We start from the raw sequence: 14,838 nt of genomic DNA, 5'->3' as shown, positions 1-14,838 counted from the left end.
ATGTATCTTTGTAGAAGAGGCAGAAACTAGGACAGAGAGATACAGAGAGAGAGAGAGAGAGAGAGAGAGAGAAAGAGAGGTCTTCCATCTGCTGGTTCACTCCCCAATTGGCTGCAACGGCCTGAGCTGCGCTGATCTAAAGCCGGGAGCCAGGAACTTATTCCAGGTCTCCCATGTGGGTGCAGGGGCCCAAGGACTTGGGCCATCTTCTGCTGCTTTCCCAGGCCACAGCAGAGAGCTGGATCGGAAGTGGAGCAGCCGGGACTCGAACAGGCGCCCATATGGGATGCTGGCACTGACAGCGGCGGCTTTACCTGCTACGCCACAGCACCGGCCCCACGTGTCCTCATTTTAAGCAACACGTCTCCCGTGGCCTGACAGGAGCGGTCACCCTGGTCCGGAATCGCGTCCACTGTAAATACGTTTTCACGCTGGCCTTCGATGCCCTGTGCTGCTGTCAGTCTGGGGCTGATTCTGGTGGAAAACCCAGATGAGAGTCTTCCTTCGGTGGGGTCCGGTGTAGGGGCGAGCTGGCACGCAGGGAATTAGACCGTCACACCCTGTGGTGATGTGTGAGAGAAGCGTCACGGGGGCTGCGTTAGATGGGGTGTCAGGGCAGGCCCCTGCCGGGGTGGAGAATCAGGCCGAGGCCAGGCGGCAGGTGCAGAGAAGAGGAGACGCGGAGGGGCCAGGGCTGGGACAGGCACCTCTTGTAGCTGGAGAAGCGGCTTGCAGGTGGGGTTGAGGTTCAGGGGCAACGGGAAGCACAAGGCACTGCCTGCACACATTCTCCTAAGACCACAGCACGTTTCTGTCTTGACCTCCAAACGCCTGGGAGCTCCCCAGGTGAGGTGGGGGGAGGCAGCTTGACCGGGGGCACAGCCTGGACCTCGCCTGCCCGTGGTTTTCCAGTCGAGGTTCCGACATCTCACTGCTGGGGCGGAGGTCAAGCTGTAGACCATCTAGGGACCGCTTGCTTTCCGCACAGGCAGCTGCACAGGAATTCCGAGGGCTTCTATGAGAGAGGAAGTCTGGGGACTCGGTGTAGGTCAAGTCTTTGCTTGTCAACAATAGTGGATTGCGCCGGAGTCACGCAGGGCGTCTCTGTAGACGTGAACAAACCCGTTCCTCTTGCGGGGAAGTTTGCTTCCTGCCCTCTTCCTCCCACCAAGCCCTCGTGCTGAAAACGCAGCTCCGGGGCCTTTCGGTGACGGTGCCACCGCGCCGCGGCCAGCCATGTTCCCGTGAGTCGTATCTGTCATCTCGTACAGCTTGGGGAAGACCCTGAAACAGGGCTTGCCCCGGCCATACAAAGGCAGGAGGCGCATTGCCAGTTCTTGTGAGCCTCTCCCTGAGCACCTGCTGGGATCTGCTCCCTGCCCGTGCTTCTGTGAGGAAATCTTAGCCATTTGTCGTGCTGGGCTGGGATAAGCCCCTCGATGAGCAGCTGCATCTGGTTTTATGGCAGTTATTTCCCCCATTCTTTCGGTCTCCATTTTGAGTTTTGATCTGTCACTGAGGTTAAGGGACACAGCAGGAGGTGTAAGGGTGCTGCTAAATGTCGGTGCACAGTTGGATGGTTTTGTTTTTGTGTGTACCCTGCTCGACACAGAGGGTCTCCGCAGCCCCCGGAGATCACCCCCTTCCCTCTCCTTGTTCAGCCCATCTCTCCCCGCGGGAGCCACTCTCCTGAGATCTTTCATCACCTGTGGGCTCCTCTCGGTCCTGACTTGTGTATAAATAGACTCTCACAACCTGTTCTCCTCATGCCCAGGCCCCTCCTCCACATCACAGCTGGCGTTCAGCTCTGTTGACACACACGTCATGGCTTGCTCTCTCTAATGTGTTTATTTGTCTCCCTGTTGATGGACATTTGATTGCTTCCAGCCAGAGGCCGCTGCAAACAGGACTTCTGGGAACAGCCTCTTGTGTGTCTTTCTTGGGCACATCCACTCATTGCTCCTGGACGTGCCTCGGCGTGGAGTTGTCAGGTCACAGGATGGTGTCTGCTTATTTTTAGTAGATCCTTCCAGAACTTTCCTGGCCTGGTCGCACGAATCCACACTTGCAGACGGCATGATATCAGCTGCAGTTGCTCTCTGTCCTTGCCAGCACTTGGCTTTGTCTCCCGATTAATTGAATGCTGGTGTGTTTTGAGGTGCGTTTGTTCTTCCAGGGAAACTGATAGGAATACGACAGTAAGTGCAGAGATAATACTGGGGGCCTTGCCTCTTCAGCCCTGGGTGTCAGGAACACCAGGCAGAGTTTAGCCATGGGGCCAGTCTGGAGGAGTTGGTGGGAGCTCAGAACTCACTGCAGAGAGAGGCCCTTGCTGAGATCGGACGGGGGAACAGGGAGTGTTCAGCACCGCTTTAGAAATCCTAGTAAGACGCCAAATGAGGAAGACATTTTGACTCATCTGGGGTTATCACTTAGGGTGCCTGGAGGAGATGGATTTCACACTCAAGCTGCACAATTTGAGAAGGTAATAGAGGAACTCTTCACAAAGATGTGACCGAGAAGTAGAGAAATCCCACAGCTGGTGCATTGCTGCCTCTCAGTCTGGAGGCGCAGGGAGGGGGCAGTCACTGGACTTGGAAGGAGACACGGGTGAGGTGAGTCTCCCCAAGTAGAAAGTGAGGCCTTCGGTGGGGTCACAGCTGACCCTCGAGACCTGGCAAGGAAGGAGCTCGGACCAAACATGTCCCAGCTCCACTCTCCTTGCTCTGTTCCTCTCTGCTTTTCATGACCCCCCGGATGAGGACAAGTTGCCCATTCATGGGGACCAGTCTCAGGACAGAGCCTGGGTGCAGAGTGGGCAGGCCCCCAGTGCAGGAGAAAGGGACTCTGCACGCTGGGCTTCCATGGTGCTCATGGTTCCCATTAGATTTGCTGTGAAACTTTGTGGCCAACTAACACGGTAAGCCAAGTACATCAGACTACAGAGTATTTATTTTGTTGTCCAAAGACTTTGGAAAGTTGCTAGTTAATCTCAGGACTAGAAAGCCCCGTTGATCCATCCCTGGTGTCTCGAGTCAGCACTGGGCCGCGGGCTCTTTCCCCGCAGCGTGGGCTCCCTGAAGGTGGGCGCCGCTTCCTGCTTGTTTCTTGGTTCCGAGGACTTAGTACAAGGCCTGGCCTAGTGCAACTGCAGAGGAAGCGTCTGCGGAATAAAGATGGGAGAAAGGTCACCCAGTTCAACCAGTCTTGAGTGGATAAACACGTAACCAGTAAATGCCTGAAGGAAAACATGGTTTAAAGAGCAAATTTTAATGAAAATACTAAGGTAGCTTACATGGTTAGTTAGCAGATTACACAGTAGGTCTGTTAGGAGTCAACGGGGCTCGTGTGAGGTGTTGGAAGTTCAGGCAGGGTTCCTGCTCAGACAGTGTTTATGCCTTTTGCGATGGTTCTCGTGGCTCGATGGTTCAGGAATGTCTCTTCATTTGGCCAAGTGGGTCATAACACGATTTATTTGTGATGCTGGTTTTGTGTAGCATGGACCTTCTCTGATGGTGCCAGCCCCCATTGTCCCTTTGTGCAAGGGGACACAGTGCCGCAGCCAGCAGGGCCATTACGATTTGCCATTGTCACAATTTGAATTCTTACTTTGGCTCCATCTCTATGAGCTGCAACCAACACACACACTTCCCCAGCTTGGCTGCATTTGTCTCCCAACAGTCCTTTATCCTCTCTCTCCGGTAGCTCTACCTCAGGCCCTCTCTCCTCCAGGCAGATGCATCCACCCAAACGCTCAGCCAACATATTTAAGTGAAACCTGCACCCAGGGCTAACCCACGCCTCATATTCTATACCCCTGGCTTCAGTAATTAGCTTAGATACAGGCTCATGACAGCAGGTTCCTGACAGCGAGCAGGGTGCACCCACCAGACTGATGGAGGTGTTGGTAGAGGCCAGGCTGTCCTGGGTTGCAGGTGTGGTTTGAAGCTGACAGCACAGGGCCCTTGGGGGAAGTCGAGAACCAAGTCTCGGAGGAAGAGCGGAGCAGGTCATCGTGGTGGCATCGCCTGAGCCCTGGGCCGGCCACGCAGGCACCCACACGGAGCTCCGCTCTGGTGGCCACTGCAGGCGACCACGTCAGGCATTTTCAGGATCCGTTCTATCTGTCACAAGAGTCTACCTGTGGTAATGTGCTTGGAGCTTGGACAATCACTGACACTGCATTCTGTCCCATTTCTCCGTTCTAGGGTCCAAGCTCAACCCTGGTTATGGAACACGTGCTCCTCACCTGCCACCAGTGGCCTGGGCTCTGCCTCGGTGAAGGGGGCTGCCTTTTTGTCCACACTCGCACACCCAGTATTGTAGATCAGTGGTAACAATCCTGCGAAAGAGCTTTGCTGTTCCCCTGGTAAGAGGGCTGGAGCTGTGGCTCCGTCACAAGGCCTCATCACCACCTGACGTGACCTGACCCTCCCTCGGGTTTAAATACCATGGCTTACACTGACCCTGAGGACAGATAAAGCCAGAACAGCACGTGGAGCTCAAGGTCAAACAGATGGCGAGGCAGAGTGTGGTCCCATTGACCAAGCTCCGTGAGAACCAGAGAGAGCTGGGCCAGTTCTCCCCAGCCATGCGGACGTCTGATCCATCAGCCTGTTCCCTCGCTGGAGAATGAGCAAGAATGACCTTGTCTATCTTGAAGGTTTGAGTGAGAGCTTTGAGGTTGAGTGTGATCATACATGTGCACGCATGGGCGCAAGGAGCGAGCTGCTCCCAGCCAGCACAGCAGTGTGCAAGGGGACTGCCTCCCCGTGCCCCCAGGTTGCCGCTTTCCCATGTGGGGTGTGTGTGTGTGTGTGTGTGTGTGTGTGGTTTGTTATTTGTGTTATAGTTTCAGATTTTTTTCTCCCTCCTATTGCTGAGTTTGCTGGTGGGGAGGGTGTTAAAATAGTTTCCATCTCAACCCCCCTCCCCCGCCCTGCTCCAGAGGTCACTGGTATTGAGAACATGTTGATGAGACCCAGGCTTTCTGAGTGGGGAAGCCAGAGAGAGAGAGAGAGAGAGTCTTCCACCACAGGACCAAGGCCGGTGCTGGGCGCTGGCTGGGACTCCCAGTGCAGGCCTCTGTTGCTGTGGGGTTGGTGTTCCCGCGGCGTGGACGCTGTCTTCTCGCTTCAGTGGGGAATGTCTCCCTGGCTTTCCACTCAGTGGGGCTGCAGATCCTGGTCATTTGTCTGAATCCTGGTCGTGCTGGTGAGATGCAAATGAAGCGGCCTTTGATGTGCTGGAGGCACAGTGACCGCGTGTGACTTTCCTTCCTGGAGCCGAAGTCTTCCCAAACCGCAACACCAGGGAGATCTTAGGAGCGCGGGGGATGGCGCCCGGGCCCGACTGCCGCGTGCCGGGCCTCTCCCCGGGGCTGCCTTCATTTCCGAGCCAGACCGTCGGCAAGCAGCCTGTGAACTCCAGGAGAGAAGGAGCTGCTTTTTAAGCCGAGAGAAAAGTTAGGAAGTAATTAGCATGCGCTAATTAAGAATAACAATAATAACATTTTGCATTTGTGCTTGGGATGAGAGCTGAGTCGGGCCCTTTGCCAAACTTCTTCTCTGCGGCCGCCGTCTTTCAAGTTGTCCGTTCTGAGCGATGACAGCGACGGGCAGCGTTGAAACATGCAATTGCTGGCATTGTTTATGGAGAGGATTTTATAGCCTCACTTAGGCATCTAATTCCACCCAGCATCTGCTATTGATGTCATTGCTTTAAGTATTTAGGAAAGAGAGTTGAAAGTCGATGCAGAAAATAAAAATAGATATAATTCACAGCTCTGGAGGGCCAGAAGCCGTGCGCTTGGCCGGTCCACACCTCGAAGGCGCCATCTGCCAAGTATCCCGGGCGGTCACATCTGCTGTCGCCACCTGTGATCATTTTCTTCCTCTTTTGCACTAAATAATCAATTAGAAGATTCTGGGTTTTCCTCCCTTGCTCATTTATTACTGGCTCAAGACCTGGCTTCCAGTAGAGCCAGAGAGAGGATGTGGCGCCTTGTGCTTCTCAGGACGGGGCCGACGCGGGGGAGTCGTTAGCTGGGCTGGGGACAGACAGGCAGGGACAAAGTGCATGGATTTCTGCTTTGGAAACGATTTTTCAGAAGTAAAAACTCACAAAACTCAGTGCTGCTGAAGTTGTGGGGCTCTCGTTGGAGGTGTTAAATTGTCGCTGACTTGCTGGAGAGCCATTTGCCGTGTGCTAGGTTTCCCAGCTAAGGAAGTGGAGCTAAGAAAAGGACCCGTGCCTCCACACGGCGGAAGCTCAGACGTGGTGCGCTTATGCAAATGGGAAGCAAGACGGACACAAAAATTCCTTACAGCATTCGCCCTCTTCTCCATCAAGAAAGTCACTTTGCTATTCAGCGAGAGGAGAGCTACCACATTACAAGGGAGAGTTATGTGCTCCCCAAAAGCGAGGGGTACCGAGCTCCTAGTGGGACGATAATACTGACCCAAGGACAAAATTATGCACACTGTGACCTGGAGGCGTAGTTGTGTGGAGAAGAGAAGGATGGTGAATTCACAGATGATTTTTAATTTGCTCTCTACATCTCTCTCTGTATTTTCCAAAACTTCCACAAGGAACGTACATTGCATCCGTTGTGTTGCGTGTGCATTAATATTTTAAATATGCATGAAGAAAGTAAAATGTTCCTGCTACCCTAAGACGTATACAAAAATACCAAGCCCTCTGTGTTATCTGCAGATCAGCCGTGTTGGTGGGGGCCGTATTGTCTTCAGCAAGAAAGAAGGAACCGTGTCTGATAGTTCTTGCGGTCCCTGCTTGGTTCTCGTACGTAAGGCAGGTATGAATAGGGTCCAACATTGTTTGGTCTCGTGGTGTCTCAGTGGCACACAGTGTCACATGCCTGCCCGGTCAGGTTGTCGGGGGCGGGGGAGGGGAAGCGGTACTCAGCAGGGCCCTGACATTAGACACTGGGCCTGGGGAGGACTGTGACTTGGGAGGCGCGGTGCTCTGGACTTTAGATTCTGAAAATGTGATCTGTGAACTGACAGCGTGAGCGTCTCCTGGAAGCTCGTTAGGAATGCTATTTAGAGAGAGCCCTCAATTAGAGCGATGACCTCAGCTGACTGGGAAGGGCATGCAAGACGCATTGGGCTCATTTTGTCACTTATTTTTTTAAGAACCAAAAAACGTGCAGACACACAGCTTTCCTCATTCTAAAGCACACAGGGCCCCACGCAGACCCAGTGCCTGGGACTGCGGTCAGTAGGATCGCCTGCAGCCGGGGCAGGTGCCTGAGGAGGACCGAGGGGGGATCTCGAGCCCTGGCGACGGTGCCCGTGTTTGTCAGTACCCCGTTTGGGGGAGGAGAATTCGATGGAATTGGTGACTGATTTTTCTGTAAAGGCAGCAAATAAACTGAACTTAATGGTTGCTGTGTGATCTGAGCTCACACAGGGTCCTGAGGTGGAAGCCGGGGGAGGGGGCTCCCTAGTGCCCGGGGTGGGGGCTGCTGAGCAAACTCAGGATCCCTGCTGGGAACCTGGGGGTCCCACAGACCAGGGCTGCAAAGGTGAACCCCACAAGGGGCAGCACCCTGACACCCTTTGGCAGCCTTGCTTGCCTTAGAGCGGTAAAAACGGCCATCTTTGTGTTTTTCTTGTTCTAAGAAAAGCATAGACCAAACGTGTCCGATTCATTTTGCATGCCTTTCACTGGCAGTTGAGGGCAGTCCTCTAACTCGAGTTCTCTAAATAGCCTGGTCTTGCTGCCCACTCTGTGAAAACCACCTGTGCGTCCTGACGTGAGCGGGGCAGTTACAGACCCCAGTCCTCAGACCCGGTCCCTTAGACGGAACCAGAAAAACAGGAAAATAAGGAGACTTGAGAGTCTTTGACCACGCTCACTGGAGTCCATTTAGAGGACTGCCCTTCAGTAAACACTAAGGTCCACGTTCTTTTCTGCTATCAACATTGCTTTTCCTTTTATAATGATGACATTTTCCCTTTAATTTTCTTGGCCATTTTTTTTCTTCTTGTTGACAGACCTGTGTGTGTGTGTGTGTGTGTGTGTGCGTGTGAATTAAGTACTCACCACTTGGCTGCTTTTTTGAGGTCTTTCTGAAGGACCAGAGCTGGGAGTTGGTGCAGGTCTGGTCCCGTCTCCCGCCGCGTGGGAGCAGACACGTTGCGTATCTTGGGAAGCTGGGGATGTGCTAACCACTGCCCTCTCCCCGGAAATGTATCAGCTTCTCCCTAGATTTCATGAGCCCTGGTGCCCTCTCCAATTGGAACCCTAACCAAGCATCGTCTAAGTCAAGTGCTGGTCACATCCCAACATTGACCCTTCCTGGTGCGACGCTGCCCAGTGGGACACAGGTGGCACTGGCCCACTCACCACCCTGCAGAAGCCTGCAAGTCCCTGGGAGTGGGGTCCTGGTCAGTTCCGCTGGGGGGCTCCGACTCTCGGCTGCTCACTCACTTCCCTGGGCTGTTTCAGTGGTCGTGGTACCAACGTCCTACACACAGCCGTCGCCCTCTGCCATCTCTTCCTCCTCATCTCCACCCAGAGTCCTTGGGGTCTCCCTCCCCCTCAAGGGACTTGGCCAGGCCAGGTGCGTGAGTGACTGTGACACCTCCTCCCTGACCGTGATGCCCTGGCTGAGCAGAGCAGGACTTAGTTAGGGGCTCACTCCTCCGGGGTGGGGTGGTCCTTTGGTTAGCTGTTGTCCTCTGGGGACAACAGGGACCTGGCGCCCGGAGCCTGGGCACCTGCGGGCCAGGGCTGAACCCTCCCAGGCTCCCCAGGGAAGTCAAGTAGTCACGCGCCCTTTGGTCTTGCCTGTTGCTGACCAGGGTGTGTGTGTGGCTGAGTCTGGCCCTAAACCCGATTGGATGTCCCCCTGCGTGAGTGAGTGACTCAGCCTGCACCCGGGCCAGGCTGTGTCCCTGCAGGCCTGGAGGGAGGGCGGGCCTGGCATTTAGCTTTCGGCGTCCGAGGCCAGAGCCGGCAGCAGCCTCACTGGCATCTGTTTGTGATGCCCACAGCTGTGCACAGACGTTTGCACAGGCACAACCTTCCATGTGGGAAATGCTCCTCACTCCTCAGTGTCCTTGTCACAGAGAATAATGTCACGCCACAGCACACTGCCCAGGGCGCCAGTGCTTGGCTCTGGGACAGACCCAGGGAGCCGCAGCTCGCAGCTGCTGCTGGCGCAGGCAGACGTGCAGGGCCCAGGCTCTCCCCGTACCTGCAGCCTGACTTCTTGCTGTCTCCCGTCCTCTGCTCCGGTGGGATTTTGTTTTCATTCCTCTCTGTCTCCGTTTCCCACCGTGCTCTGGCACAGACAGAAGCAGAGAAGCCCTGTAACTCGAGTCACAATCACCTTGACATTTTGTTCCAGAATTAGAATGTTCCCGAGGCTTCTGCCGGAGAGAAAGACAACCCCCTGGGATGTGCTTTGCCAGGTGGCCTCGGCTGCGCCCAGGGACCTGTTCCATTTGGGGCTAGAGATGGATTCCGCAAGTGCCTACTGCGTCCCAGGCTTGGGGTTAGGTTCCGAGCAGAGGAATGAAGGCAGGCAGGGGAGACGTGTTAATAGATTCCTGGTGAGCAGTTTGTAACTGTAAAAATGTTCTAGGAAGAGGGGGAGTGAGGCTGCTTGGCCCAGGGAGCTCAGACGGTCCCTGGGGACAGGACCAGGGAGCTCAGACGGTCCCTGGGGACAGGACTTGCCTAGGATGGGGCAGGCTGTGCTGCACTGACAGCCTCCCCGTGTCAGCGGCTTGACATGCTAAGGTCGTGTCTCCATCTGAGGATATGGCTGGTGGGGGCAGGACCCCCGCCCGCTGGGACTGGGCAGGGGGAAGGGAAGGAGGCAACACACAATGGTTCTTAGTGGCTGTTGCCTGGAGTGGGCACAAGTCACTTCCACACGCATGTATTGTCAAAGGAAGTCACATGGCCCGGTGACCTCACGTGAAAGCCTGGGGAAGCACAACCCCACCCTGTGTCCAGGAGGACAAGAAGCCTACTGAGTGCAGGGGTGGGGGCGTGTGTGCTGCGGGACAGCAGGAGTCGGGCCCAGCATGGCCGGGAGCGCTGAGTCCCTTGGGTAGGGAAAGGAGGGTCCCTGGAGGTGAGTTGAGTGGAGGTGCCTCCTTGTAGTCCAGGGCCACTGAATGCCTGGGGGCTGCTAGATACTGAGGGCCAGTGTACAAGAACCTCACGGAGGCAGCAGAGTGGACCGGAGAGATGGCTCCCCAGATCACCATGCACTGGCAGCTGGGGGCTGCTCCAGGCAGAGCTGCCCGTGAATGGCCTTTTGTCGCCAGCCCTGTTGGGCTCGGAGCAGGTTCTGAGGACTGGACCCCCGCCCTCCGTGAGTGCTGTCTGGGAAGGTGCTGCAGCCATGAAGCAGGGGAAGGAGGGCTGCCCTTGAAGACCTGTCCTCCATTGGTGCTGTATTCAGCGCAAGGCTTTGAGTTCTTGACCACAGTCTAGTGACAGAGGCTGTGCTGGGTCCAGTGGGCTGGCCAACCTTTCAGCAGCTGATGATGGCAGACACTCATTTCCTGCCTGAGAGCAGTCCAGAGAGTGCCCTGTCCCTTGGCTGCAGTCTCAGACTGGGCGTGAGGGTCACAGCTCAGTGACCAGAGCTGTCGCTCCCCCATTCGCGGAGGAACGACATAGGACCCTGCGCTGTTCTTTTGTCTGCTCGGCCCTCCCCAGGTTTGCTCCTGGTCCTTCCTGGGTTGGCTGCCGACCCTCCACCTCCGTGGAGGGACGGTTCCCCCTGCCACTTTCCCCACTTCCGCAGGGGAGCAGCACACCGCCGGCCGGCTCTCTCGGGGGCTGCTCAGATGTTATCCGGATGTTCCCTTTAGATGTTCCTGGTGCATGTTGTCTCTCTCCTCCTTTATAGTCCTCTTCCACCAATCCCAACTCTGCTACCCACACGCCGAGTACGCTGCTCTCCTCCAATCAGGAGCAGGATCAGCTCCTGCAGGTTATTGGTCGAACTGGAGGCAGCTGTGTAGAAGTTGTTTACTCCTCTCCCAGCGCCATATTGTGGGAGAGCAGATGCATAGAATAAGTCTTAATTCCAGTAACTTAGTCTAGTCCGAATTGCTCCCCACACAGAGCCAAAGCACACAGGTGTACACACCAGGCCCACTGCTGTCCATGTCGGCTCATGCAGGTCCATGGTCACATGACCACGCCACAGTGCAAGAGGAGCTGGGAAGGGGAATCCATCCTGTGCCCAGAGAGGCTGTGCTTTCAGCCTACAGAAGCCGGGACTCTTAGCTTGAAAGGACTTAGTCAAGGCCGTGGGCCATTCTGGAACTCACTTCTTTCCTGATTATGCTGGAGAACAGTGCGGTAGGCCATTTGTTCCTGGGGAAGGAGTCAAAATGCTGGGAGAACATTGCCTGTGTCAGGACGGCCCAGCTCTCACTTGGGACCCGGTCGTGGCCTTGCTCGTGACGGTGCTGTTCCACGGGCAGAAGCTGTCACCTCCCAGCAGCAGACCCGCCCACTGGACGTCGGGAGTGACCCATGGCTTTCTGAGCAAGCCAGGGGCAGCATTTCCTGGCCCTTGTGGGCCTTCCTGCCAGTTCAGCAGATAAAGCAGGTGCAGTTTTCCTGAAATTCACGGGCACTCTAGGCCATGGCACACGCAGTGGGAGCTCCAGCCAGCATCTGTCTGGCTCCTTGACTGTGAATCCACTCCGTCAAGCGCAGGTCAGTAGCTGAGTGAGCACCCGGCTTTCTCACCTGTGTTCCAGAGAACAGGGGTCTCCCGAGTGACAGGCGCGACTGCATTTGTTGAGTCTAAGTTGGGTTTACGTAACAATATGTGTTGTATGAAGGAAACTTTTCCGAGTGGGAGTTTTGCTGCTGTGGCCATTGGAGTTCTACCATTCAGCTGCCTGCCCCACGCCTCCCAGCTGTGGCTACTGCGGAATGCTAACCATGGTAGCACCACCTGCTATCCCGTAGGTTCTAACTTGCCTTGTGTTTTCACAATTCCCTCGAATGTAATCACGCTAAGGTAAAAAGTGGTTAAACTGCCAATGGAGCTGGTCATGGACTTTAACAAGGTTCTTAGTGCCACGTTTGTTTGTACAGGTTCTTTGTAAAGAATGCACTTCCTGGGATTGGTTGGAGCTATGTCCTGTACATCTGGGCAGATGGCAATGAATGAAACAACTCTTTCCTAGCTGAGAAGTACTGGTGCTCTCGGAGGTGAGGAGCAGGCAGGGGGGCTGTGCGTGCACACCCAGGGCACGTGGCCATGCTGACCGGAGAAGGAGCAGACACGCTGCGGGCAGGTTGCCCAGCGCCTCGGCTGTTGGTGCTGGAGAGAGGCCGCAGAGCAGGACTCTCCCCAGCCACCAGGGCTCCTCAGTGGGCGGCCACTGCTGATTTTTGACTTCCTGTGGAGCCCAAGCTGCCTCCCAGCACTGCAGGTCCCTGTTCAGGAAGGGCACAGAGGGAAACTGTGCTCAGTCTGGGGGACCCAACAGGGCTGAACGAGGGCACTGCCTGCCAGGCATGAGCAGGACACGTGGTGTCCCAGGCTGGCAACACCAGGAGTGCTGCCGGTGTAGACCTCAGGTGCAGAGGAGACGCTTCCGCTGACCTCGAGGGGGCAATCAGAAGCCTGTGGGGGGAGGCAGCAGATGTCCAAACCGCCAGCGCACTGTCCCTGGCCCCTTTGACAAGAGTCCACTGGAAACTGAATCCAGATGGCCAAGGCAGGCACCAGGCTGGTCGGCCTCCAAGGTGTGCAAGGGGCGGGAGGGTGGAGCACAGACAGGCACTCACACCGTCCCTAGGGGTGGACCTCCCCTGGCCAGAGTCTTGCGCATGGCCAGGCTCGGTGCAGAATGGCCCGCCGAGGGGGAGACCAGACAGTCCCCAGAGAAGGCAGAGGTGGAGCGAGAGGAGGACCTGGTGTCTGACGGTCTGGTTCTAGTCCCAGGATAGTCACCGGCTGGCAGTGACCTGGGCGGTCACAGAATCCCAGTTTACTCCTGTTTACAGTGAGAATGATGGGGGTCACCCGCCCAAGTTCCTGTGGGGGCCAAGCAGGGTCAGCAGTGGAGGGAGAAGGGGCATCTCGGGCAGGGGAGCAGCGCAGGCAGTGGCGTGGCGGTGCGGGGCCAGCTGTGGCTGTGCGGAGGCAGAGGCGAGAAGGGGCAGGGCGCTGTCCTCATCTGAAGGCCCAGGAGCTTAGACTCTTCCAGGAGCGCTGGGAGCCCGGGGGCCCGAGGCGTGGCCACTGCAACTGTGGGAAGAGAGTGGCTGACCTTGGAATGGAGCGGAGCCCGGGCAAGGCCACCACCGTGAGAGGAGGCTCGGCGCCCAGGTTCTGGGTCCTCTGTCCTTACCGAGTGGGGTGCAGCAGGATTAACGGGCTGAACAGCTGGAGGGGACGTGCGATTGTCTCCGTTTCCGCCTCTCGTGTCGGCACAGCTCAGCTGTGTCCTCCGCAGAGCACTGGGGCAGGGCTGCACGGGGAAGGGTCTGCTTCCAGAAGCTCACGTTGGTTGGCAGCGTCCATGCCCGAGCAGCTGAAGCTGGGAGCCGGGCTGAGGGCTCCCCAGCTCCTGCTCACAGCGTGAGGTTTCCTTGTCCCAGGCTGATGGAGGGCAGGTCTCTGAGTGAGGCGGCTGCTAAGATCCTCTGTAAGGGAACCACACGCGACGCTGACCCTCTGCTGTTCTCCGCTGGGTAGAAGCCGGTCACGTGCCTCACCCACACTCCCGGGGGAGACGGGCAGTGCACGTGGGCGAGAACCCACGAGGGAGGCGGCCATGGGCGAGCGGTGTAGTCGCCTCCACAGAGCCCAGGACACACGAGTGAAAGGAGGCCCTTTTCAAAGAAGTAACTAAATCGTCAAGGTAAGCCTTCACACGTGTGCGCGTTTAAATGTTTCCCCTTAAAGAAAGGCAAATAAAGACTCCGGTCCTGTTGATATGGAGCATATTGCTTCTTTAAGCTGTGGCGTCAGAATCCAATTACGTTTCTAGAAGAAAAGAGCCATGGACAAATCCCACAAGTCTATTTGAGAAACCCCGGGGGAGTCCACAGTCACTTTGGAAACTGAAATTTTATTCCGAGGAAGTGGCTTTGATGAGAAATTATCTCAGTGAAAGGGAAGTTTTTATGTTGCAAAAATAATCTTTTCGATTTTCAGCCAAATGACGACAGGAAACACTGCTCAAGTAACTAGGAACACTCGCAGAGCTTATCCGAAGCCCTGGCCTTGGCCTTGATACATCGCAGTGTCTACAGTTCTCACGGTGCAGAATCACAGAAAGACCAGCATGTGCACTTCAAGACGGGGGAAAAGAACCACGGACGTGCTGATTTCCCAATTTATTCTTCCAGGTTTAACAAACTGTTTGAGAACCACTGTAGCCGCGACACCATGTGTACCAGGAGAGGAATCTGGAGAACGCGTCGACCTCTTGCTCGTAGTCTCAGAGCCGAATCTGATGCGCTCTTGTGTGTTTTTCTGTAACCAGACACTGTTGTGATTAACCCTGTAATTTTTTCAACTTCATCTGAACTTTTTAATAAACCTATTCATTATTTTCTCAGCTGCTTTTTCTATACATCTGCGAGTTGGCTGTTAAACACATTAATTATGGGAGATAAAAGATAAGAGAGGCAGCAGGTACCATCTCCTGTGCTCCACAGATGATTTAATTCTTTACATTTTCCCAACTTGTGCAGACACGGTGCCCTGCACAGGGGCCCTGAGGGGGTGGTCTCCAGGCATTCCGTGGAACCTTGAGGGTCGTCTGTCCCAGGAAGTCTGGGTGGCTGGGCTGCCCTTTTCAGCCCCTCCAC

At 55.6% G+C, this 14,838-nt stretch overlaps 1 long non-coding RNA gene across 13 annotated transcripts in view; it reads left to right on the top strand.

Annotated features, from left to right (window-relative positions):
• LOC103352398 (uncharacterized) overlaps window positions 1-14,585 on the top strand; it is a 30,821-nt gene extending 16,236 nt beyond the window's left edge. For 3 of the 13 annotated variants that reach the window (XR_016221432.1, XR_016221430.1, XR_016221434.1), the window contains exons 2-4: window positions 12,106-12,222; window positions 13,621-13,883; window positions 14,180-14,585. This is a non-coding gene — a long non-coding RNA (uncharacterized LOC103352398). Of the gene's footprint in view, window positions 1-2,991; window positions 11,719-11,738; window positions 12,029-12,105; window positions 12,223-12,244; window positions 13,884-14,179 lie in introns of those variants that run through there. The other 10 variants (XR_016221439.1, XR_016221437.1, XR_016221440.1 and 7 more) reach the window with 7 other exon arrangements.
• Window positions 14,586-14,838: the final 253 nt, after the last annotated feature.

Source organism: Oryctolagus cuniculus, chromosome 15, assembly GCF_051225735.1.
Source record: "Oryctolagus cuniculus isolate XC-2025 breed Fujian yellow rabbit chromosome 15, ASM5122573v1, whole genome shotgun sequence".
Taxonomy (NCBI): domain Eukaryota; kingdom Metazoa; phylum Chordata; class Mammalia; order Lagomorpha; family Leporidae; genus Oryctolagus; species Oryctolagus cuniculus.
The sequence above is the reverse complement of the archived record's forward strand: the minus strand, read 5'-3'. Positions and strand labels throughout refer to the sequence as shown.